The following is a 26,255-nucleotide window of genomic DNA, read 5'->3' on the forward strand; positions in this document are numbered from 1 at the left end:
CCCCTTTTATATTATACTTTTAATAACAAATTACTTCTTGTATTTTAATAAAACTAGTTTATCAGTTCATTCTAAGACTAGTTATATAAAATGAAAACCCTGGGGAGAGTCTCCACATCTTATCATGTGTTCTTAAAATAAATGAAAACAAAAAGGAAAGTTCTTTTAATTCAGTCTCCCCATGATACATACCTCTTATAACAAGATTATATATTGAGTTCAGCCTTATTGTGTATGATTTTCGTTAACTATTAAAGACATCTTAAATGCATTTAAATGTAATTAAGTTTAATTAAAATTGTAAGTGAAATGTTGAGACAAACTGCCTAGATTTTTAAGTGAACAAAAGTAGATCAAAGGGTAAAAATACATAAGGATACAAAAAAATTCCACTGTTAGTTAAAACACTGTCAACACGATAGTTAATAGAAACATAAAAGTGAGCAGGAGGAATTTTAGATGAAGCTTCTTTAAAAAAGCGAATGATCCTATTTTCAAACAGAACCACAAAGAATTGTAGAAACACTTTCTTAATATGAAAATAAAAAGAATAAGTAACACTAAATCACTCATTACTCTACTATTTTTTGAATTATACAAGATAAAAAGTAGGCCAGGTGCGGTGGATCACACCTGTAATCCCAACACTTTGGGAGGTCAACATGGGTGGATCGTTTGAGATCAGGAGTTCAAGACCAGCCCGACCAACATGGTGAAACCCTATCTCTACTAAAAATACAAAAAATAACTGTGTGCGGTGGTGTACACCTGTCATTCCAGCTACTCAAGAGACTGAGGCATGAGAATCTCTTGAACCCAGGAAGTGGAGGAGGCAGTGAGCCAAAATCACACCACTGCACTCCAGCCTGGGCAACAAAATGAGACTCTGTCTCAAAACAACAACAACAACAACAACAAAAGTAAAAACTCTTCATCTCTGTTCATTGAAGTCTATCCTTTAGAGATAAATACCATTAACAATTTGGTAGGCTTTCTTCCAGATCTTTTTTTCACTCATATTAGTCTGTCATATTCAGTTAACTAGTTAGTAAAAACAGAGTGCTATACATAACATACTGTAACCTCCTCTTTCTTTTTAACAATTTAGCATGGGCGTCTTTTCATGTACATATGTTTATCTCATTCCTTTTTATTTCCAGCCCAATATTCCCATAGAAATAGTAAATTTCATTCTTATTAAAGGCTTCACACTGTTTCCTGGTGTGAATATACCCTAATTATTTAAGTCAATCTGAACGGGAGTTGAATTTTAGGTGAATTTTATGGTTGCATTTCAAATAATCATTTGGAAAACTATTTTGGCTATAGTTTATTTTAGCTATATTAATTTTGATTCTTAAAACCATCAAATGGATAATAAACCCAAGATAATCTTTAAAGGCAGAAAAATTACTAAAGGATAACTTATGCTATTATGGAAGGAAGCAGGATAGATGTAAGTTGGTTTGGGTTGTCTATTTTTGCTTGAGGCCCTTTCATTGCAACTGCTGTCATCCTTATTGTAAGTACGAGAAGAAAGAATTCCATATGAGATGAGAACGTGTAGACAGCTCCACTCAGGCTGATGCTTTGCACTGGATTGGGAAATGTGTCTACTCATGCCTGGGAGGGATCCAGAGCAGGGAGGCATTTACCAGAAGTAGGATTGAGGAATCACTTGTTCTTTCAGAGGCCACTGGCCACCAGATACCATATGGCTGCTTCCATGTTGTGAATTCCCTGAACACCAGGCACACTGGTATTCAAATGTTGGAACAGAACAATTTTCAAAACCAAACAAATTATATTTGGATTACCCATAATATCAGTTTCTTCTGTTAGCTTTGATGATTCAGAGAGAATATATGTGTTAAATTAACAAGTCTATTGAGAACTTTTGACATCTGTAACCTTCTCCTTAGCTGGTACACCAAATGCCTCTATAATTCTTGCCTACCCTCTGTGTGTTTAACTGTGGACATGAACAAAATGAGATGGATGTGTTCTGTGGCTAAAAAAGCAGCACCTCCATTTACTGTAAGCAGAAGGGGCCAGGAAGTAAAGGAGAAATGAGGATATTTTGACAATGCAAGAGGGGTGGGGCGGGGAAGTGAGGAAGAATGGCAGCCTCCTGCATCATCATGATCCAGGATTTTGGTGCTGCTTCTCAGGGTGAAATTGTTTGCTTTCTCTATGGCCCAGTTCCAGGTCCCTAGGTTTGAACACCATGTCCACCCCAGGCCTACCAGCTATAGCCAGGAAGATTTGCTAAATAAGAGATTCAAGGGGGGCAAGGGGAGGGAGAGCATTAGGACAAATACGTAATGCATGCTGGGCTTGAAACCTAGATAACGGGTTGATAGGTACAGCAAACCACCATGGCACATGTATACCTATAACAAACCTGCACGTTCTGCACAGGTATCCCAGAACTTAACATAAAATTAGAGAGAGAGAGAGAGAGAGAGAGAAAGAGAGAGATTCAGGCTGAGAAGCACCAACTTAAGAGTTCTTGAGGACAGAGTTTGGTGCCACCAGAAGGGAGAGAAAAACCTGGAACATGGCAGGAAAGCATCATGAAGAGAAGTTTGCACAGGGATTTCTAACATGTCTGGGTAGCGTGGTGACTCTGTGTGCTTAGTTCTCTATAACCATAACCAAGCTGTCACAACAGGTTCCTTCTATTATCTCACAAAACCTCTTCTGAACTTCCTTTGGTTCTTCTAATGGATTTTTGCCCAGAAAAATAAGATACATCTCACTTAGATCCTAGTGTAATCAGCCTCCTATGAAAATCCCAACAAAACAATTTCTTAAAGCTTGCTCTCTGCTGTGTTATATAAGCATTTAGATCCCCTCTACAAGCATCCTCTTCTCTCCATCCTTCTTTGTAAGTACAGCTACAGCTAGTTGTCCAGTGTGTAGGCAAAAACTGCCTGACTCATCTAGTTATACCTTAATGACAGCTGTGCCCCAGGCTTCAAACTGTACTGGTTACTCAGATCTTCTAAATTGGACATTGCTAATTCTAGAATCAGAAGCAAAGGACCTAGGGACAAGTCATGTTATTGATATTTTATTTTCTTAATTTAGAGTCAAGGCATCTTGGTTGCAGTTATGAGAACACAGATTCTACCTTCTGCTAAATTATATTTTCTCAAGAGCCCTATCAATGCCCTTAAAAAGACAACAGAACCGTCTGTTATGCACCACCCACAATATCACGTATGGAGGTTCATCTTAGAACAAAGATGAATCCTCAGTGAATACAACAAGAAATAAACTGACTCAAGTTTCAGATTAACCAGGCAGCTGCTAGGTATTTTGAAAGCAGAGAAGACAAATCAGAGATATGAAAAGAAATTAGTACTCAGATAGAGATGCTACAACATGGCTTTGTAACAGAAATAACATATAGTGGTCTTTTTGTTGTCGTTGTTTACTCAGATCCATTCCTTTTTGTAGCGCTGATATCCTTATTTTCCTCTGAGCCATTCCTTGCCCACTCCCATCTCATATTCTTCAGGTAAAGTTGATTTCACTCACAGAATACAAGAGTAGAACATGTGTTCTGGGCCAGCCTAGTTACCTCATTCTATCCTGCTTGACTCAGTGCACTTTAAAAACGGGCACATGTCTCAAAGCAGGTATGCCAGAGAAGATACAACCTGAAGACTTCTACCTAAGCTTTCAGAAAAACAAACTGTCAATTACTAGACTGGAATGAGATTCTGTAAATGTGAAGCTTCCTTGGTGTCTCTGGGCAGAATTGGGAACTGAAGTAGCTCTGAGGAAACAGAACCAAGAGGTAGATAACATTGTTTGAGCTGGGAATCAATTCATACTTAAAAAGAACTAAGCCTAGATTTTTCAGTTTGCATGGAGCCAAAAAAAAAAAAAATCCCTTTAGAATAAACGAATCCACCAATGGCAAGACAGGAAGTCCTACCTAGATTGCCTTTTTCCAATTTCGGAAACATTAGCTGAAACACCTTTCTCTACCCACACTTCTCTGCCTTGTTGAGAAGTTGAAAAGCAACAATTTAAGAGTTCTTGAGGATGGAGTTTCGTGCCACCAGAAGGGAGAGAAAAACCTGGAACATGGCAGAAAGGAATCTTGAAGAGAAGTTGGTGCAGGGGTTTCTACCATGTCTGGGTAGGGTGATCCTTTCAAGTCCTTTCTTACACAGCTAGCATCTCCCTGAATTAACCCATGTTTGTCCTTGACCACTCAGTGAAGCTCTTCAGTATATTCAGCCTTTTTATAGAGGTCTTCCAAGTTAAACTGAAATCTGGATGTGTATCTCAATTACAAATAACATGCCTGTGTGCTTGAAACAGACACTGCAATGATTAAAGTGTAAATTCATGAAATACGGGCCTATTTATTACCTACAGAGGCACCATTTAAGACACAATTGAGGTTTCAACTTAAGTCTTTCTAACCTTTGATTCCCTTTGGTATGATAATTATACATTTTCTAGTAAAATTATTTCTGCCATGTCATAACGGATTGGATTAAAAGACAAATAAATGAATTATATGCTAACCTCATTGGTCGCCTGGCAGAAAAGCCACCCAAAAGTGTTATTTTATATCTAAGGGCAAAACGTTGACACAGTTGAATTTATTATTTGGGAAAACATAAATATCATATTAACATAAAAGGCTACTGATTTGAGGCAGTGCTCTCGTGCAATGCTAAATTACTTTCCTAGTTCTGCCTGTGGTCAGTCTCAAAGGAAGTGAAGCTTTCAGTCTGTACATCTTCCAAGTCCACTACTTGTCTCCATCTGTGCTTATAAAAATCTTGCACTCATGAATATTATTTATATGAGTATAATATTAAAGTCTGGTCAGGAAAAAAGAAACCATCCAAGATATTTAACACAAAGAAAAACATGAAGGTTTGGTTTAAAATATATTAGGGAATAGAAAAGATGCAAAAGGAATGTTAAGGTAACACTGAGGTAGCAGTTGCAGCAAACATCTACAAAGGGAAGAGAAGGGCAACGATGAGATGGGATAACAAAGGGAGGAGTTTGGAGATATCGGAGTGTAGAATCTTGAGGAGGAGACCATGTGGAGACTGGAAACAGTCTCCTGTGACCACGGTGTAGAGCCCTTGCCAGGCTAATGCTAGTAGAAACAGCAAGCACGTGGGGAAGGGCAAGTCTCTCCTCTCTTCTTCTTGTCTTCCAGTCTCCTTCAAGGGAACACAAACCAAAAAGCTTTTCTAGAAGATTTGGAGAAATTCAGGATTGTTATATGACAAGTCACTATAAATTAAATATAGATATCCTTTTTAAAAACATCTCCTCAGTCATTTCATCCATGTGAAAATCCTCCTTGGCCTTATTTATTTTCGGGGGGCTCTGCCAATATGCTCCTGACCCTCTGATTTTGAACTTCCACACATCTTCCCCCTTTTCTTCATTTCCTGATCCCTTTACTGTTTCTCTCCTAGGATTATCCTAACCATTCAAAATTATTTATTATTTTCGATAATTCAACCCTCTTCACCCCCATCATTTCTCATTTCAGAACATGCCCTTCGGAAGACTTCTTTTTCATACAGATTTCTGTGGAGTTGTTATTCTGTCCTGAGATTAATTTTGTTACTTCTTTGGAATAAGAACCAGCTACAGTTAATTATTATTTTTATTATTAATCATTTTATTTTGAATTAATTATATATTCACATGAAGTTGTAAGAAATAATGCAGATAGGTCCAGTGTAGCCTTTACTGTTTTCTCCGATGGTAACCTCTTGAAAAACTATAGTACAATACAAGCAAGATGTTGACATGGGCATAGCCAAGATTTAGAACATTTCCATCACCACAAGCATCTCTCTTGTCCTTTTATAGTCACACCCACTCCCCACCCCTACTCCCTACATCCACAAACCTGTTCTTCATTTTATAATTTTGTCATTTGAAGATGTTATGTGAATGGAATGAAATGTTATGCACCCCACTTAGAATTGATTTTTGTTCACTCAGAGTGGTTTTAATTTACACTTCCTTAATGACTAATTATGTTTTATATCATTCATGTGCTTATTTGTTATCCGTATATTGTGAAATGTTTCGTTATGTCTTAAGCCCATGTTCTAATTGAATTGTTTGCTATTTGTTTTATTTGCTGTTGAGTTTTGAGAATTCTTTATTATAATCTAAATACTAGTTATTTGTAGTTTGCAAATATATTTTCCTCTGAAGTTTATTTTTTCATTTTCTCAGCAGGTTCTTTTGCAGAACAAATTTTAAAAATATTTATGAAGTTCAATTTATCATTTGTTTTTCTTTTATGGATCATGCTTTTGGTGTCAAGTCTATAAACTCTTTGCCTAGCTTTAGACTTACAAGATTTTTTTCTTATGTTTTTATTCTAAACGCTTGATAGTTACATATTTTATATTTAAGCCCATGTTCCATTTTGAATTAATGTGGAAAGTGTGAGGCAGGCCAAGCTTTATTTTTATTTATTATTTATTTATTTATTGCCTCTGGATGTCCAATTGCTCCAACATCATTCATTGAAAAAGCAATCTTTCCTCCATTTAATTGCTTTTGCACTTTTGTCAAAATATCAGTTGGGTATATTTGTGTGGAAATACTTCTGGATTCTTCTGTTCCATTCATTTGTGTGCCTACACCTCCAGCCCTGACACACTCCATCTATACTACACCATCAGTACCACACACAGTGTCTTAATGATTGTATCTAAAAAGCAAGTTTTGAAATTTGGGTAGATGGAGTCCTTCCACTTTACTCTTCTTTGTTAAAATAGTTTGAGATATTCTAGCTCATTAGCCTTCCAATATAAATTTTAGAATACTTTTGTCCATATCCACAAAAAATCTTGGTGGGATTGTGATAGAAATTACATTAAACCTGATTATCAGTTTGGGGAGAACTGAAGTAAATACTGTATGGAGTTATAATTGTTGTATGTTTATTTTGTATTATGCAACCTTCCTAAACATGGTTATTATTTCTAGGAGGTTTTGTGTTTTGTTTTTGTAAATTGCTTGGTAATTTCTATGTACACAATCATGCCATTGCATTTATTTCTTCCTTTTAGATTTGTATGCATTTTAATTTCTTTCCTTGCCTTATTACAATGGCCAGAACTTTTAGCAACCTGTGGAATAAGAGTGGTTAGAATAGATATCCTTGCCTTATTTTGCTTTTAGGGGAAAAATATTCAGTCTTTAATCATTTAGTATGATTTTACATATAAGCTTTGTTGTAGATGTTCTTTCTTAACGAGCTACTTTACTGAAATTATTATCATGAATGAGTATTGAATTAGGTCAAATGCCTTTTCTGCTTTCATTGATATGATCAGGTAACTTCTCTTCTTTAGCTTATTAATATGGTAATTGCATAAATTGATTTAGAATATAGAACCAGCCTTGTATTCCTCAAATAAATTTTACTTGGTCATGATATATATAAAACATAATTCCATTTGCTAGTATTTTGTTAAGTGTATTATGAGAATATTGGTTTGTAGTTTTTTATTTGTTTTGTACTGTCATTGGTTGGTTTTTATATTGGAACATTATCAGTTTCATAAAATGTACTGGGAAGTATTTCATCCTTTTCTATTTTCTGGAAGACATTGTGTCAAATTGGCTTTAATTCTTCTAGAATTATCTAATGCAACCATCTGGTCCTGGAGATATCTTAGAGGGAGTTTTAAAATTGTAAATCCAATTTCATGAATAGTTATGACCATTGAAATAATCTATTTTGTATTAGGTGAGTGGTGGTAGTTTATGTTTTCAAAGAACTGATCCATTTGGAAAAAATCTGCTGTTAAGCCCGTCTACTAAGTGTTTTACTCATTTTAGTTTTTAGATTTAAACTCTCCATTTGGTTCTTCATAATATCTTCTATTACTTCACTGGCAGTTTCTATTGCTTGGCTGGTGCTTTCTATTTTTTCATTTGTTTCAGGTATGTTTGTAATTACTCATTGAAGTGTTTTTTTTTTTTTTATCATGTATGCTTTACAATTTTTTCAGTAATTCTAACATTTCTGGAACCTTGCTGTTTGCATCCATTGAATATCTTTTTTATTCACTTTCAGATCTTTCTGGCTTTACATATAATAAGTGACTTGAATTGAAAACTGGATATTTTCACATTATATACTGAGATTCTAGGACTTATTTAACCCTTCTGTTTTAGCTAGCTTTCTCTGTCATCTTGTTACCTGTAAGTGAAGGTAAAAGTTCAGATTCCCCATTTGGCCTCTTTAACATCTGAGATGGGGACTCCCTGTTATTGCTCATTGGGGATGGGAATTCCAGTTTTTCATGGGATCTTTCCTGACACTACGGTGGGGGTGGCCTTATTACTGCTGGGCAGGGGTTAAAGTCTTGACTTTCTACTAGGTTGTCTTTGACACCATCTTGGTGTGAGGTTGGAAGCTCAGTCTCCCCATATGGTATACACTGACACCATAAGGGGTAGGGGAAGACTCATCATTGGCTGGTGGGATGAACACCTTAGCTTCCTTAGCCCTCTCTGGCACTACCCCAGGAGGGTGTTGTTTGTTTTCCAGAAAAGAAAGGCACAAGATTTTGTTGGTTTCTTTTTTCTTTTTTTTACTTTAAGTTCTAGGGTACATGTGCACAACGTGCAGGTTTGTTACATATGTATACATGTGCCATGTTGGTGTGCTGCACCCATTAACTCATCATTTACATTAGGTATATCTCCTAATGCTATCCCTCCCCGCTTCCCCCTCACCCCAGCAGGCCCCAGTGTGTGATGTTCCCCACCCTGTGTCCATGTGTTTTCATTGTTCAATTCCCACCTATAAGTGAGAACATGCGGTGTTTGGTTTTCTGTCCTTGCGATAGTTTGCTGAGAATGATGGTTTCCAGCTTCATCCATGTCCCTATAAAGGACATGAACTCATCCTTTTTTATGGCTGCATAGTATTCCACGGTATATATGTGCCACATTTTCTTAATCCAGTCTATCATTGATGGACATTTGGGTTGGTTCCAAGTCTTTGCTATTGTGAATAGTGCCACGATAAAAATACGTGTGCATGTGTCTTTATAGCAACATGATTTATAATCCTTTGGGCATATGCTCAGTAATGAGATGGCTGGATCAAATGTTATTTCTAGTTCTAGATCCTTGAGGAATCATTACACTGTCTTCCACAATGGTTGAACTAGTTTACAGTCCCACCTACAGTGTAAAAGTGTTTCTATTTCTCCACATCCTCTCCAGCACCTGTTGTTTCCTGAATTTTTAATGATTGCCATTCTAACTGGTGTGAGATGGTATCTCATTGTGGTTTTGATTTGAATTTCTCTGTTGACCAGTGATGATGAGCATTTTTTCATGTGTCTGTTGGCTGCATTAATATCTTCTTTTGAGAACTGTCTATTCATATCCTTTGCCCACTTTTTGATGGGGTTGTTTGATTTTTTTCTTGTAAATTTGTTTAAGTTCTTTGTAGATTCTGGGTATTAGCTCTTTGTCAGATGGGTAGATTGTAAACATTTTCTCCCATTCTGTAAGTTGTCTGTTCACTCTGATGGTAGTTTCTTTTGCTGTGCAGGAGCTCTTTAGTTCAATTAGATCCCATTTGTCAATTTGGCTTTCGTTGCCATTGCTTTTGGTGTTTTACTCGTGAAGTCCTTGCTCATGCCTATGACCTGAATGGTATTGCCTAGATTTTCTTCTAGGGTTTTTATAGTTTTAGGTCTAACATTTAAGTCTTTAATCCATCTTGAATTGATTTTTGTGTAAGGGGTAAGGAAGGGATCCAGTTTCAGCTTTCTATATATGGCTAGCCAGTTTTCCCAGCACTGTTTATTAAATAGGGAATCCTTTCCCCATTTCTTTTTTTGTCAGGTTTGTCAAAGATCAGATGGTTGTAGATGTGTGGTATTATTTCCGAGGGCTCTATTCTGTTCCATTGGTCTGTATCTCTGTTTTGGTACCAGTACCATGCTGTTTTGGTTACTGTAGCCTTGTAGTATAGTTTAAAGCACTCCTCAGCAAATGTAAAAGAGCAGAAATTATAACAAACTGTCTCTCAGACCACAGGGCAATCAAACTAGAACTCAGGATTAAGAAACTCACTCAAAACCACTCAACTATATGGAAACTGAACAACCTGCTCCTGAATGACTACTGGGTACATAACGAAATGAAGACAAAAATAAACATGTTTTTTGAAACCAATGAAAACAAAGACATGACATACCAGAATATCTGGGACACACTTAAAGCAGTGTGTAGAGGGAAATTTATAGCACTAAATGCCCACAAGAGAAAGCAGGATAGATCTAAAATTGACACCCTAACATCACCATTAAAAGAACTAGAGAAGCAAGAGCAAACATATTCAGAAGCTAAAAAAAAAGCAAGAAATAACTAAGATCAGAGCAGAACTGAAGGAGATAGAGACACAAAAAAACCCTTCAAAAAAATCAATGAATTCAGGAGCTGTTTTTTTTTTTTTTTTTTTGAAAAGATCAACAAAATTGATAGACCCTAGCAAGACTAATAAAGAAGAAAAGAGAGAAGAATCCGATACACACAACAAAAAATGATAAAGGGGATATCACCACCGATCCCACAGAAATACAAACTATTGTCAGAGAATACTATAAACACCTCTATGCAAGAAATGGATAAATTCCTGGACACATACACCCTCCCAAGACTAAACCAGGAAGAAGCTGAATCCCTGAATAGACCAATAATAGGCTCTGAAATTGTAGGAGTTTTTAAATTGTTTGTGACCATGGGCATTTCCAGATTGCTGGCTTCTTCAACTCCAAGGCAAGTATATGTAAGGCAAAAAGAAAACCCTAGAATTCACCACTTTGTAGCTCCTTGGGTCCTGAGGTCCCTAGCTGGTCTGCCTTCTTTTCTCTACCTTTCAGAGTATTGCTATATTTATTTTATATAAAATATAAGGTTTTCAATTGTATTTAGTGGGATGAATAGGGAAATGTACTTCCACACCATGTTCCCAGAAACAGAAGTCTTTCATTATTTTTTTACCGTTGCACTTTACTAAATGAGTTTATTTTTAGTACCTGCCAGATACCAAATACTATCCATTTTAGAATATCTAGCATTGCTTTTTGTGATCAAGTGTGTATTTGCCACTCAGTTCCCAACCAAACCTAGCTTAAAATGTATTTCTTTCGGGAACCTCCGCATTAGAGCTCCCATTATGTTGCTAGTTTTTAATTAGATATTTAGAATATTGGCTATAGGATGAGTATGGTTCTCATTGGTGTCTCTTCAATTATGAGTGCTGTGAATCCAGAGTTATGGGTAGATAAAATCCATTGATTTATACACACACACACATTCACATACAAAATAATCCAAAAGTATGTGACCTTCAGGAATCTGCAGCAATTACTTCATCGGGGTAATGCACGCGCGCGCATGCGCGCGCGCGCGCACACACACACACACACACACACACACACACTCACCTTGACATCAATATAGAAATAAAGAAGTTGAAATAAACTAAGGTAACATAAAGACTGCTTGCTTGATTGTTTTCAACTTAAATGACTACAATTGTTTAGTGGCACAGTTTGTCCTTCTCAAATCTTAAAGCAGAATTAAAATGATCTTAAAGAGCAGCACAGTTGGCCAGGCCTGGTGACTCACACCTGTAATCTCAGCACTTTGGGAGGCTGAGGAGCTAAGATAGCTTGAGCCCAGGAGTTCGAGACCAGCCTGGGCAACATGGTGAGACTCCGTCTGTACCAACAAGAGAAAGAAAAAGAAAAAAGAGAAAAGAAATATCAAAATTAGTTAGGCATGGTGGCTCACACCTGTATTCCCAGCTACTTAGGAGGCTGAGGTGGGAGGATCACTTGAGCCTGGGAGGCAGAGGCTACAGTGAGCTATGAGCGTGCCACTATACCCCAGCTTCCCCTCAGCCTGGGTGACATAGCCAGACCTTATCTCAAAAAAACAAAGTTGTCAAATCAATAATCTATAGTTTCACCTTAATAAACTAGAAAAAGAAGAGCAAATTAAATCCAAAAAGGAAATATTAAAGAGAAGAGCAAAAGGGAATAAAATAAAATAAACCAGAAAAACAGTAGAAAACATCAAACCAAAAATCCAGTGCTTTGGAAAGATAAATAATATTGATAAATCTTTAGTCATACTAATAAGAAAAAAATGTAACAGGAGAGAAAGATTGGACATTTACCCAAATAATACAAAAAAAAAAAAAAGAAAAAAGAAAAAAGCAGCATAGTTGGTTGGAGTTAATGTCAGATTGAGGTTCTGTTCAGAAATTAGCCAGCATAAATTGTGACATGGTCTCAGTCTAACCTGCTGCCTAGTTTACCTTATATGAAGAATGAGAGAGACACCTCTCTCTGCCCAGACACAGTGACATAATAAGTGAAATAATACAAGTGCTAATTTCCCTCAATATCTGTTACTACAATGATCATTGGAAATAGGTCTTGTACAGAATATTGCTAGACAACTCCACAGAACAGGAAAGCAAGAGAGTTAATAGGATATGGACATTGATATGTGTCTACCTGTGTTTGATGCTAAAAGCAAAAGAGTTCCTGCTTGTCAAAAGGGTTTTACACACACACACACACACACACATATAGATATAGATATATGTATAGATATAGATATAGATATATGTGTATAGGGGTGTGTGTGTGTGTGTGTGTGTGTGTGTGTGTGTGTGTGTGTGTGTAGAGAGAGAGAGAGAGAGAGAGAGAGAGAGAGGAGAGGAGAAAGACAGAGAGTGAGTGAGAGAGAGAGAAAGAGATGGAGTCTCATTCTGTTGCCCAGACTAGAGTGTAGTGGTGCAATCTTGGCTCACTGCAATCTCCGCCTCCTGGGATCAAGTGATTCTCCTGCGAGTAGCTGGGATTACAGGCGCATGCCACTATATCTGGCTAAGTTTTGTATTTTTAGTAGAGGTGAGATTTCACCATATTGCCAGGTTTGTCTTGAATTCCTGACCTCAAGTGATCTGTCTCCCCTCGGCCTCCCAAAGTGCTGAGATTACAGGCATAAGCCACCACGCCCAGCCCAGAAGGGTTATACGTACTTACTTGGTAAATGAAAATTTGCTGAACACGCCTTTGGTTCGATCAGCAGATATTTCTTTAGTACCTGTTTTGCATGTACCTGTCACTGTGATAGCTGTCATGGTGAACCTAGAACTAAAGACAGATTCTTGCTCTTAAACGAACCTGAAGTTTAGATGTGAAGGTATATTAGACACTAATTATTTGCTGGATATAGCACCTTCCAACACTCTTTATCATACATATTTTATATATGATATATATTTATATAATAATTATATATATATGTATATATCTTCTCTTTTCTCTCGACAAATACAGAAATGGCCTGGTAGCCCAAACTGTCCCAGAGTTTCTCATCCTCTAACCACATGGATAGGTGTGCAACTTACACTCATCACAGTCTGTCTGGATTTTATCTGGCTGGAGCTAGTTGGAACATTTTCTTTTCTCCCCATTCATTGAGTTTTTGAGAAACTCAAAAGGCACATCCCCTCCTGAGGTAACATGAAATAAGATAGTATGATTTTACTAAAATTACCCCTCTCCTTGATTCTCTTCCTCATTGCACCAGAATGACAGAATCTATGCCCTTCATTTTCATTTCCCAAGCACTGAGCATCCAGAAAATACTCAGCCAGTGCTTGTGAAATAAAGGAATGAAGAAAGGCATGGACACTTCTGATATCAAGTATTTTCAAAAAAGTTACAGCTATCAGGAAAAGGTATGAGATTAACAGGGAAGATGTCAGGTATTCTCTTTTTAAAAATTTACTGAGGCTTATCAAGACCAACTAAAGAACATGATTAATTACAGGTTGGGTGATGTCACATTTTCAGTTTTCCCCTTCTCTTCTTCCCTTCTGTTTCTCTATAGGAATAAAACTCAAGGTCAGACCTGAGAGACACACAGGCTCCCTTACCTGTCAGCAGAAAGAAGCTCTCCTCTCAGGATCATCCCTGAAGGGAGTGCTTCATTACCTCTGCCCCTCTCTCTTGCTCCTTATCTGGGTATTTGATGAAGAGGCTGCTGACAGTCCTGACTTCTTGCCTGTGACCTGTAACTTTCTCACCAAGAAAATGGTGCCCAACCTGACTGTTGATTTAGTGGCTGCAATCACATTTCTCCTTATAAATGATCTCTTCTTTTTCTGATGGTTTTGCTCACCATGAGCTCTGCCTGACACAGGAGTTTTGGAAAATCACATTATTGAATGCTTCTCAAATGAAAAAGAAAATCACCCAGGGATCTTGTTAAATTCCAGATTTTGTCCAATAGGACTAGTGTGAAACTGAAATTCTGCGTTTCTAAAAATTTCCCAGCTGATGTTGCTGGTTTACTCACCAAACTGTGAAGGAGAAAAGACATGGGCATTTTGAGTCTCAAAATTTTGCGTTGCAAAACCTGAAACAATAACCTCCTCCCTGATGAATTCTAGGGTTATAAAGAGGATTGAGACATATAATAAAAATAAAAGGCTTTAAGAATTAACAACTTGCTGTATAAACCTAAAGTTTATGCTTAGGTTGCCTGCTCTGATGCTCACCTTAGATCAACTAGTCTCAACATCAAAAGTTATTCCCACAAGGAAATGTAGAGGTTAAGACTTGAGGGGCACTGTCTCAATATAAACTTCCCTGCTGGTATCTGGAGCCGAAATTCTCAATTGTATTATCATTTATAACAGACTAGAAGGAACACTAGGGAGTACCTACAGGAGTGAGTGGATTTCAGACCTGGCTGAAAGTCTAAATTGTCCCATGACTGCTGAAGATAACTGGACCCACCCTGGGCACACTCACAATTCTCACTTAGAGGAATGTCCACAAGTCTGTGTGTGAAGTATGTCCCCCAGATGATTCCTACACAATCATTCTCGCTTTTCAAAGAAAAGGTATCTATTGAGCTCTAAGTCTGTAATTTTGTAAATGAGAGGACCATGACTTGCTGAGTTGGCTGCCTCTTTGTTTTATTCCTTTAATGCAGGGAACCTGGGAACTAGTCCAATACTGGGGCTCTAAAATCCAGAAAATTGGAATGGGTAATTCTCACATAAGCTAAAAGAAAGTCCTAAAAATGAATGAAATGAAAAAGTCAAATAGATTCAAAGCAGCCAAGATGTAAGAAATCAGGATAAGGGAAATTTACCATACCCCATGGGAACAGAATAAGAGATAACTGACAATTGTCAAAATTCAGCATTTTTCCTATTTTGGAGATGTCTCTAAATTTAATTAGGGAAATGGAAAGTCCAGATACTGGCTCTTTTTTGGGAGAAGATTTGTTCAATGTAGACCATTGAGTGAAGCAAAGACAAATAGATAAATTATTTTTATTGTTATTATAACAGGAGTTGTGGGTTGATGATACATGGGTAGGTCATTTTTTAAAAAACAAGATGACTTGCACTCTACAACATCTTTCTACTCATCATTACCTCTCTGGTCTTCCCCTCCGGTATTATCCTCAGGTTACCACCTTTCAATTCAATTCATTTATTCAACAAACATACATTGAGGTCTGCAAGATGCCAAGGTTTTGTGATAAGCTCTGAGAAACAAAGGATAGAAGATAAGGTTTCATTTTCTCACCAATCTTGGTTTAGTGAAATACATGTAATAATCACGGTTATGAAAATAACTGCTATATTGGGAGTTTGTGTAGTGTAAGAGGACTCACCATACTTAGGGGATTTTGGAGAGGCCTGTGAAAGGGCAAATCATTTTATTTAGAGAAGTCTTAAAGACTGAGCAGATATTTTTAATTAGAGAAAATCGAGGACGTGGCAGTATTTCAGACAGAGGCAACTGAATGTGTCCTACATTAAAGGCATTTTAGAGACCAGTAAGTCTAAGGAAAAGGACTATAGTTCTTCAGTTCTGTGAATCTCAGTCCACAAGGTTGGGTATGCAAAAATGTAACTTATTTTTCCATTTATAAACCCATTTTCTGTTTTGATTTCCTGTTTGGCCAATTGGTAGAAATGAAATTTCATTCAATTCAAAAAGTCTTTCTCTCATATACAGACATACCTTGCAAATATTGCAGGTTAGTTTTCAGAACACAGTAATAAAGGAAATGTCACAATAAAGTGAGTCACAGGAATTCTTTAGTGTCCCAGTGCATATGCAAGTTATGTTTCTACTATACTGTAGTCTATTAAGTGTGCAATGGCATTATTCTAAAATGAAACATAGATATCTTAGGTAAAAAGTACTTTATTGCTGAAAATGCTAACAAAGTGAGCACATCTTATTAGAAAAATGGTATGCTAGTCCTGCTTGATGCAGGTTGCCGCAAACCTTCAATTGTAAACAAACAAAAAAACAAAAAGCATTATCTGCAAAGCCCAGTAAAGCAAAACACAATAAAATGAAGTATGTTTGTATTTGGGTTAGATGCAAATTCTGTGATATTTACACAATGCCAACCCATGGTGAGGAGAGGAACTTGGCTTGTGGTCATTGTCTCTTGTCCATGTTGGCATCTGTGAAACACCCTGTTCCCCTGTAGTCTTCCATTTTTGGTCCCTACAGCTCTGTGCTGAATCTTCTTCCTCCCAGAAGGTTCTCTGTGCCTACTCTTCTCTCGGCTGCTTCTGCTCCCATCTCTAGTTCACAGCAAATGTGTGGCCACCTCCAGACCACTTTTGGGCCTCAGGAACCTCTGAGAGATTCTAGAAATGCTTCTATTTGGATATCTCACACAGTCATTTCTACTCTATACCTTCCATGAAATGGAGGATGGTGGATATTTAGAGTCTTTCTGGGTCTCCAAGTTCTACTTTAACATGTGACATACAGGACTTCTCACACATAGCCAAACCCATTTGAGCATCTTATCATCCCCTATGCCTCAGGACTTCTAGTAGGGTTTGGGGGTGTTTTTGTTTGTTTGTTTTTGAAGGGAGGGCATTGGAGCAGAACAGAGAGGCAGAAAATCTGACAAATCACTCACTTCTAAATAATGTTTGTTCATATGCTTAATTATTTAAACCTTTGTTTTCTGTTTGCATTCTGCTTTAATGACTCTCTTTTAGAGCAATGGATGCCTCTGAAATAGCTAGACAAATGTAAGAGAGTTACAAGGTATCTTGAAAAGACACAGGTGTAAATTTTAAAATTTTCATCTGACCACAGGTATAAATGGATACAAAACTAGAATAATACACACCATGTTACTGGTTTTCTTTCAAGAGTGGAATTAAGAATGGTTTTTAACTTTTTTGATTTTGTATTGTATCTGATTATCACCTGAATTCTCTACAATTTTGCAATTAGCATTACTTTTATTTTGGCTTAAAGTAATAGGCATTAAAATATTAGTCTAATGAAGTATATTTAAAAATGTGGACAGATGCTGACTGTAGAACTTTAAATCTCACACTAACAAACAAAGACTTTAGTCTGCAAATGGGAAAAAGGGATTGAGACTTAAAGCAATTTAGATTTTACTGAATTGGAGCAATTTAACAAATTGGAGCTTCCAAAAATTCCTTTTGACAACAGGGTTGTCAGTGGATTGGAAGGGTAGAAAACAGAGAAAAAGAGAATAGGAACGAAGTCAGTGCTGTGGCTGATTAAGGAAGGAGCAGTAAGGATGTAGAAGAGTGAAGGAAAAGAAAAAGAGAGCCTCCTACTAAAACCCATGCCAATTAATTCATTCATAGTACCATAAAAATAGGATGTCGGAGTTTAAAATTCCTTAGAAATCAACCAGTATAAGCTGATCATATTTCAGATGAAATAATGGCGGCAGAAGGAAACAGTCATTCACTTAAGGTTATAAAAACATCCATGAACCTAAGCCAAATTTTGTGCTCCTAAATGTAAAAACTGCCCTGCTACACTTGGCATCTGGCATCCTTCCTGACATAATGAATATAACTGAGTAAATATATTAAGTTAGCTTTTATTGAAAATCTTTGATGATGTGGCAGGCACTATGACAGGCTCTTCAGATTTATTATTTCTAATTTTCATAATTATCCTTCATTGTAAGTGAGATAATCCACTGTGATGGCCCATTTCACAGATGCAGAAGCTGAGGCCCAGAGAAAGTAAATAACTTGCCCGAGTTCACACATGCCAAAGCTACAATTTAAACCTTGATTTGTCTGATTTTATTAGCAATCTCAGTTCAATAGTAGGGGAATATATACAAACTATGGTGACAGAAGTTACCAAATATCTTAAAAGGTCCAATCTCTCTTCCTTCAAGTCTTCAGCAGTGACCTGCCACTTGAAGGCTGAGACAGGGAAAGAATGTTTTAGTCCCTTCAGTACCACGGTCAGTTATTTAGCTCTTTGATGATATATTGTCACCTCTAAGCCACATGGGCTAGCCTTAGGTCTTCTTTGATGTATGAGAACATTTGGAATTCAGTATTTGATTTGAAAACCATAGTTCTTCTCATAGAGCCTCTAATTTGCATATTATAGCATGCATTGAAGACAGCTCTTTTATTTTTTAATTTTACTTTAAGTTCTGGGATACATGTGCAGAACTTGCAGGTTTGTTACATAGGTATACATGTGCCATGGTGGTGTTGCTGCACCTATCAACCCAAAAGAAAGCTCTTTTTGAGGGAAGATTAGCACCTGAAGGTATTGGCAAAATCAGATGTGCTTAATAACTGTGCTTCAACCCCTGTATGCATACACTCACATCCACATGCACTCACACCTACACATGTAAACACATGCACAAATACATACCCACAGCAACAAATGCATCCATATTGTAGTTCAGCCTAAGCCATTGTAGAGGAATTGGGAGTCTTCAAATGCTACTTGGAAATCTCTCTCTCTCTCTCTTTATCCCTTCCTACCTCCCAAATAAAATACTCATTTAGCACTTACTCTGAAAGACTGAAGGGCATCCCTGTTACAAGGTATTACTCCTGACATATTTGAGGCAAGTAAAGCCACACAACTCTCCTTACTCGGCTTCCTTAGTTTTTGAGAAGACTTGCCCAGTCACCTAGGCGCCTGGGCTCTGTAATGTCCTGCCATTGCTGTGCCTAGGAGATGTCTACCTGGAGATGGGACTTCTGGGGTCTATTGGTCCATATGCTAGCGTGCAGATAAGTGCTGGTTCCCAATCAAATTGCCAACAGTCACGGGGTACAATGAGAAAAAGGAAATCAACACCAGTAGTTAATTTTTCACAATAAAAATTTAAATTAAACGTATTTAACTTAAATAGCCATTTTTTTTCTGAGATTATATTCTTCTTGCTGTCGTTAAAAAGTCTTTCTTTGTAGAGTAATGGCAATGGCATTTGGATATTTTCCCCCAAAATATCCTTACATTGAAAAGGAAACAGCTAACCCTCTTAGTCCTCCATTAAAATAATAATATGGGTTCACAAAATACAAGTATCTGGGAATGCAAGTTTCACCTAACCATGAGGGGGAGGAGGAAAAAGAGAATGAATAGAAGGAGCTTAGAGACCTTGTTTTCGTATAGCAGAGCTATGTCTGTGAAAAGAAGGATGGAGAAGGGAGGAACATTGGTAGAGAAGATTCACAGTGTTGTGGTGAATGCATTCTTGTTGTCGTTATAAAGTCTGTTTGTGGAGTGATGGCAATAGCATTTGGATCTTTTTCCCCCAAAATATCCCTACATTGCAAAGGAAACAGCTAACCCTCTCTTGTGGCACCCATATATTTATTTTGTGGCACCCAAATATTCATTTTCTCAGTTCATTGTTATAGAAACTTCTAAGGAAGATAGAATTATCTCTGTAGTACAAGTAAGTAAGCTAACATTTAAAAGTTAAAATGAGTTGACTAAGGTGACACAGGTGATAGTGACAAAATCATAACTTGTACCCAAGAGCAAGCATTTGGTTTTCCTCCCCTGAAGATTGTGACACTTTCAACTAGAATCTATCAAATTCCAGCAGCCTGGCCAAATAGCATACCACAGCACTCATGCATTGCTACAATATGTGACGAAAACACTATGATATAACGCCTTCATATATTCACATTTGAGTTGCTCTGATCTTAGGACATTGAACAGCTTTGTAAAAAAAATCTCAGTAACTATAATTTACTTTGGTTTTTTTTTGACACCTCTGTTGTCGTCTGTTTTTTAATTCTAAGGAATGAGTCCTCAGTTACATCTGTCTGCCATTGCTTGAGTCAACTAAAGGGAATATTTCAGAGAAAAAAAAAAGTCAAAATTAGAATGCACAGGAACATGGAATATTTAGAGGTGATAAATACCACAACTAAGTGTTTGTAATCACAGTTTAGAGACCTCCAGAGAATTAGATTCCTGAGCATTTAGAATCTTTAAATCTAGGTTGGAAGGTGTGTCTTTGACATTAATTCTCATTTAATAAAATAACTGCATTTACATTGTGCTGTTTTGCTAAGAAAAGAGAATTGTGCCATCATGAAGTAAAATTTATTTTGCATATTTACATAAAGAGAAAGGCCTAGGTCTCTTAAGAGATACAGGATAGCTTTATTAACACTAAGTGCAAAGGAATTTATATGAACCAATGTTCACTCATTTATTTTTTGAGTTATCTGTTTAATAAATTTATGTTAAATACAATTGAACTGATATGTTATTATATTGCTTCAGAGCCCTGATAAAGGACAATTGATCCAATTTGTAGTTGGAGGATAGCAGAGGAGGCTGCCTGGGGAAGGTAACGCTTAATCTAAACACAAAAACGTAAGGGGTGAGTTGGAATGAGGCAGGCATTTCCAACAAAGGGAATACAGAGGACAGATGTGGAGAGATGCAGAACAGCATGCTGTGGGAACTCCAACAAATTAAACATGACACAAACCATACCTGAACTATGTCTGGTGAGGACTCAGGGCAAACTGGCAATGTGATGTCCCTTCTTTAAATACGTGCTTCTCATTTATTTATTGGTTAGGGAGAAAATAACCTTATTTATTAAATCATTCATATCTCTGTTAAAAATAAGAGAGTTGGTGGTAAGAAGTTGCGCGGCAGCACAGTGAGGTACCTCTGATGAAATTATGACCAGGTGGGCATGAGTTAGTACTGCATGTAACAAGAGACCTTTGCCTATAACACCATGGGAGGACATGAAGAAGGGATCCTTTGAGGGAACAAGCCAGAACCTACCAAAGTGTAAACAACTTGAAGCCAATAGGCTATCCCTTAAAAATGACAAACACCAAGGAAAACACAAAAATAACAAAGAGAAAAAAGAGTACTTAAATAAAGATGTGAATGCAGTCATGGAATACCTAAGACAGAATTCACAGATGGTTCATAATGGGCAAATTATAGCCACAGACAGTAAGGAAGTAAGGGAGGAAATTGCAGTTGCTTTAAAGAAAGATAGTCAAAAGGAACTACCATCAGAGTGAAGAGGCAACCTACAGAATGGGAGAAAAGTTTTGCAATCTACTCATCTGACAAAGGGCTAATATCCAGAACCTATAAAGAACTCATTCAAATTTACAGGAAAAAAACAACCCCATCAAAAAGTGGGCAAAGGATATGAACAGACACTTCTTAAAAGAAGACATTCATACAGCCAACAGACACTTGAAAAAATGCTCATCATTACTGGCCACCAGAGAAATGCAAATCAAAACCACAATGAGATACCATCTCACACCAGTTAGAATGGCAATCATTAAAAAGTCAGGAAACAACAGGTGCTGGAGAGGATGTGGAGAAATAGGAACACCTTTACACTGTTGGTGGGACTGTAAACTAGTTCAACAATTGTGGAAAACAGTGTGGCGATTCCTCAAGGATCTAGAACTAGAAATACCATTTGACCCAGCCATCCCACTACCTGGGATATACCCAAAGGATTATAAGTCATGCTGCTATAAGGACATATGCACACGTATGTTTATTGCAGCACTATTCACAATAGCAAAGACTTGGAATCAACCCAAATGTCCATCAGTGATAGACTGGATAAAGAAAATGTGGCACATATACACCATGGAATACTATGCAGCCATAGAAAAGGATGAGTTTGTGTCCTTTGTAGGGACATGGATGCAGCTGGAAACCATCATTCTCAGCAAACTATCGCAAGAACAGAAAACCAAATACTGCATGTTCTCACTCATAGGTGGGAATTGAACAATGAGATCACTTGGACATAGGAAGGGGATCATCACACACCGGGTCCTATTGTGGGGAGGGGGTCGGGAGGGATAGCATTAGGAGATATACCTAATGTAAATGATGAGTTAATGAGTGCAGCACACCAACATGGCACATGTATAAATACGTAACAAACCTGCACGTTGTGCACATGTACCCTAGAACTTAAAGTATAATTAAAAAAAAAAAAAAAAAAAAAGACAGTCGATGGGAAGGAAGAAGACTAAAAAGACAAGTGGCAAAGAAAAACACAATGGTGTGTTCCCATTGTAGAAAATCACATCATGGAATTGCAGATTGCCCTGCTGCCCTTGAAAATCAAGATACGGGCACTGGAATGTTACAGGTATGGGTCCACAGAGCATGAAACAACCAAATGTGAGGCTGAAGTACACCCGGGTCTTGGTGAATTTCTTTTTGCAACATGTTTTGTTTGCGGAGAAATGGGGAGCCTGTCTAGATCTTGTCCTGATAATCCCAAAGGACTCTATGCTGAGGGTGGTGGTTGCAAACTTTGTGGCTCTGTGAAACATTTAAAGAAAGATTGCCCTTAAAGTCAGAATTCAGATCGAATGGTCACAGTCAGTTGCTGGGCAAAGGGAATGAGTGCAGACTATAAAGAAATTTTGGATGCACCTGAACTGCAGAAACCCAAAACAGAAATACCTAAAGTTGTTAATTTTTGGTAACAACTAGCACTATCCTTAGTTACCACCTCATTGTTACTTCCTAAACTAGGCCCATCTCACAAGTTAGAGTTGGGCTTCCTTGTAGCCAGGACTATACCGTAGATATCAGTATGATCTTGGTGTGGTCAAAAACAGTTTCCTTTATTCTGTCCATCAAATAATACTTCTACCACTGTTTGGAGAAAATTGAAGAAAAGAATAAGATGATTAAATGGTTTATCTAAGAACATGTTTTAAGAGGCAGAACATAGATATAACTAAGTGGTTATATACCTGATTGTAACAGTCATCTTTAATAAAAGCAAAATTATGCATAAATATAAAAGACCCCTAAACAAAGGGGCGGTTTTCATTATATTGTTTAAAAAAGACAGTTATTTACATATAAGTATGTAACAAAATATTTTAATTTATATGAATTTGATGGTAAAACATCTTTGTCTCCATTGATGGATATTATTTATTTGATAAGAGCAATACCAATATTTATTTGTTCAGTTACATTGAATTATCGTTCAGTTTTCCCAGATTAACAGGCACCATTATTTTCTCATTCATTCTGGTTATGTGTAATAATTCTTTATATACTGGCAATATGTCCCAGTATTCAGTTGTTTTTCTCCTTCTGACTACAGTGTTGACTGTCTTCTTGGAGGGATGACTTTGCTCCCCAAAGAACTACATTGTTATAGACTCTTTCTTTAGAACTCATCTCCAGTCATTGAGATGCAATAAAAAAATGGACTTTGGGTTCCAGCTCTGCTACTCATCTGTGGGGCCTTTAGAGAGTTATTCAACTGCCTGAACTTTAGCTTTTAGGTCTGTAAAACAGAGAAATTGATGTCTTCCTTATAAAGATCTTAAAGTTTAGCTGAGAGAACTGAAAAAAACATCTAATATCACAGAAAGCAAATTCTAGTTCCCTTCCCGCTTTGTACACTTAACAAAATATCCAGACTTCTTGATTTCCTTCTTTTCTTTCAGAAGTAATAAGGCTCAATCATATTCACCAAATATTGTTTTGAATAATATTTTTGCCTCTTCTGAAAGGTTAAATACAAACACAAAAGAAGATACAGGACCCTAGGCTATGAGCAGATCTGAAGAATAGTTCCAAAATTGCACAGTGCAATAATGCCATCTTGGAAATTTGTGTGCAGTCTGTCTGAGCGTCTATATTGAAGTCCAGTTCCCATTTGGGTAATTGATTTTACATATTTATTGGAAGACAGTCAGGGTATCTTTATACAGGCTGTTGTGATTCCTCCCTGGGTCCTACTAAAGTTGCATTACATAGAGGCCAGAGGGAAGTGCAGAGTGAAAATAGGTTAAGAGACTGATTAGCCCATTCGGGAGCTGGGGTTTTAATTTTGTGTTTTCAATGTGGTTATTCATCTCATTTCTTTACCTGTGTAAATCTCTTATTTCTTTACCTTTCCATAGGTCTCTTTTGCATCTCTCAAACTCTTGAACTTCATCCTGTGATTTATGGAAGTAATTTAAAGGCGTGCCTCAATGACCTCAAATGCAGCCAGCAGTAAATTCTAGGACATTCTCTTGAAGCTAAAGTTTGCACTGTTTTCAAGTGAAAAATACATTTTTGGAGTCATTTTTAGGAACTAAACAGGATCTTGTTTCTGATTTTCTGCTGATACATTGGCAGATTCACATTCTTCTCTTAACTTCCTCCCTATTTATCTTCCTATTGCTCCACCTTCTTCAGAATACCATATTCCTTCACCTTACATTGGGCAGGGCAATGGGAGCTAAGGATGTTGGTCCAAGAGGAACACAGCTAAATGACACAAATAGGTTGTACCCACAAATCCAACATCACAGTATTGTAATCAATATAGGGTTCAGTACTATGCATGGTTTCAGACGTGATTACTATGTCCTGAGGATTGTAGAGGCCAAGAACACCAGGGATTGGAGAGTTCAGGAAATATATAATGGAAGAGGTTGCATTTGAGCTGGACTTCCATGACTTTTTGTCTTTTATATGTTTGTCTGATTATAACAATAGCACATGCTTATTGATAAGTATTTGGAAAATGCAGATGCATATAAAAAGGAAATGAAAACTATCATAAGCTCATCAGTCTGAGATAACCACTGTGTTTGTGTCTTTATTATAGACAATTAGTATTTTTCGTGTTTTAAATTTTTTAATTTTAAAACCTTAAAACAAACATAAAACATTTAAAGCATTAAAATTAAAATTTTAATTTTAAAAACATTTAAAAATTCTATAAAGTTAACCATTTTGTAAATAAGTCATTATTAATTTACACAGACTCCTGATGATTATTTCATGTATTCATCTAACAAATATTTACTATGTGACCACCTATGTGTTAGACATTCTAGGACTGGAGGTATAATAATATACATGCTAGATAAAGTCATTGTCCTCATGGAGCTTACATTCTCTGGGGAGGACAATAGCAAGCAAAGAGTTCGTGTGTGTGTAAAGGGCGTTGTAGGAGTGCACACATGTATATCAAGTAGTGATGAATGTATAAGGAATAGAGGTCAGAGAGTGATGGGAGATACTTCAATTCTTTCCAACTTTTTAGTAATAAAATAAGTGCCTGGATATCTACTCTTAGCAATAGCACAGTAGTCCCCCCTTACCAGCAGTTTCACTTTCTAAGGTTTTAGCTACCTGCATTTAACTGTGATCTGAAAATAGGTGAGTACAGCACAAAAAGATATTTTGAAGGACAGAGAAAGAGAGCCCACATTCACATAAGTTTTATTACAGCACATTGTTATAATTGTTGACAATATTATTATTTTTTGTTGTTAATCTCTTATTGTGCCTAATTTATAAATTGAACTTCATCAAAGGTATGTATGCATAGGAAAAAACATAGTATCATGGTCTACATAGGGTTCAGTACTATCTGTGGTTTCAGGCATCCAATGAGAGTCTTGTAACATATTCCCTGAAGATAAGGGGAAACTACTGTAAATAAAAATATCTGTATTGTTTCCCCCTGAACAATACTGCATGTTTCTCTTTAAATCCTTGCCTATTTTTAGGCCCAAGATGGAATATCTTTGTTTTAGTTATTTTTTTTCCACTTACTATTTGTCAGGGTGAACAATTTCCTTAGCTATTTGTATTTATTTATTTTTGAATTTCCTATTCCTCTTCTGATATAAGTCTACAACATTTCAACAGGTGAACATGGAGGAAAGACATTCCAGCAGGAGGAAATGATATGAGCAAAGACACAGAGGTAGGACCTCCTAAAGTGTGCTGTGGAACGCTGTTGATCCTAGATGGGGGTGGCCATGTTCATGTAAATGTGCACACAAGCTGAGATACACAAGAAGA

General features: G+C 37.0%; 1 pseudogene; it reads left to right on the top strand.

Moving 5' to 3' along the window:
* Positions 1 to 21,103: 21,103 nt before the first annotated feature.
* Positions 21,104 to 22,934, top strand: LOC126934924 (zinc finger CCHC domain-containing protein 9-like; annotated as a pseudogene).
* Positions 22,935 to 26,255: the final 3,321 nt, after the last annotated feature.

This window comes from Macaca thibetana, chromosome 14, assembly GCF_024542745.1.
Source record: "Macaca thibetana thibetana isolate TM-01 chromosome 14, ASM2454274v1, whole genome shotgun sequence".
Lineage (NCBI taxonomy): Eukaryota > Metazoa > Chordata > Mammalia > Primates > Cercopithecidae > Macaca > Macaca thibetana.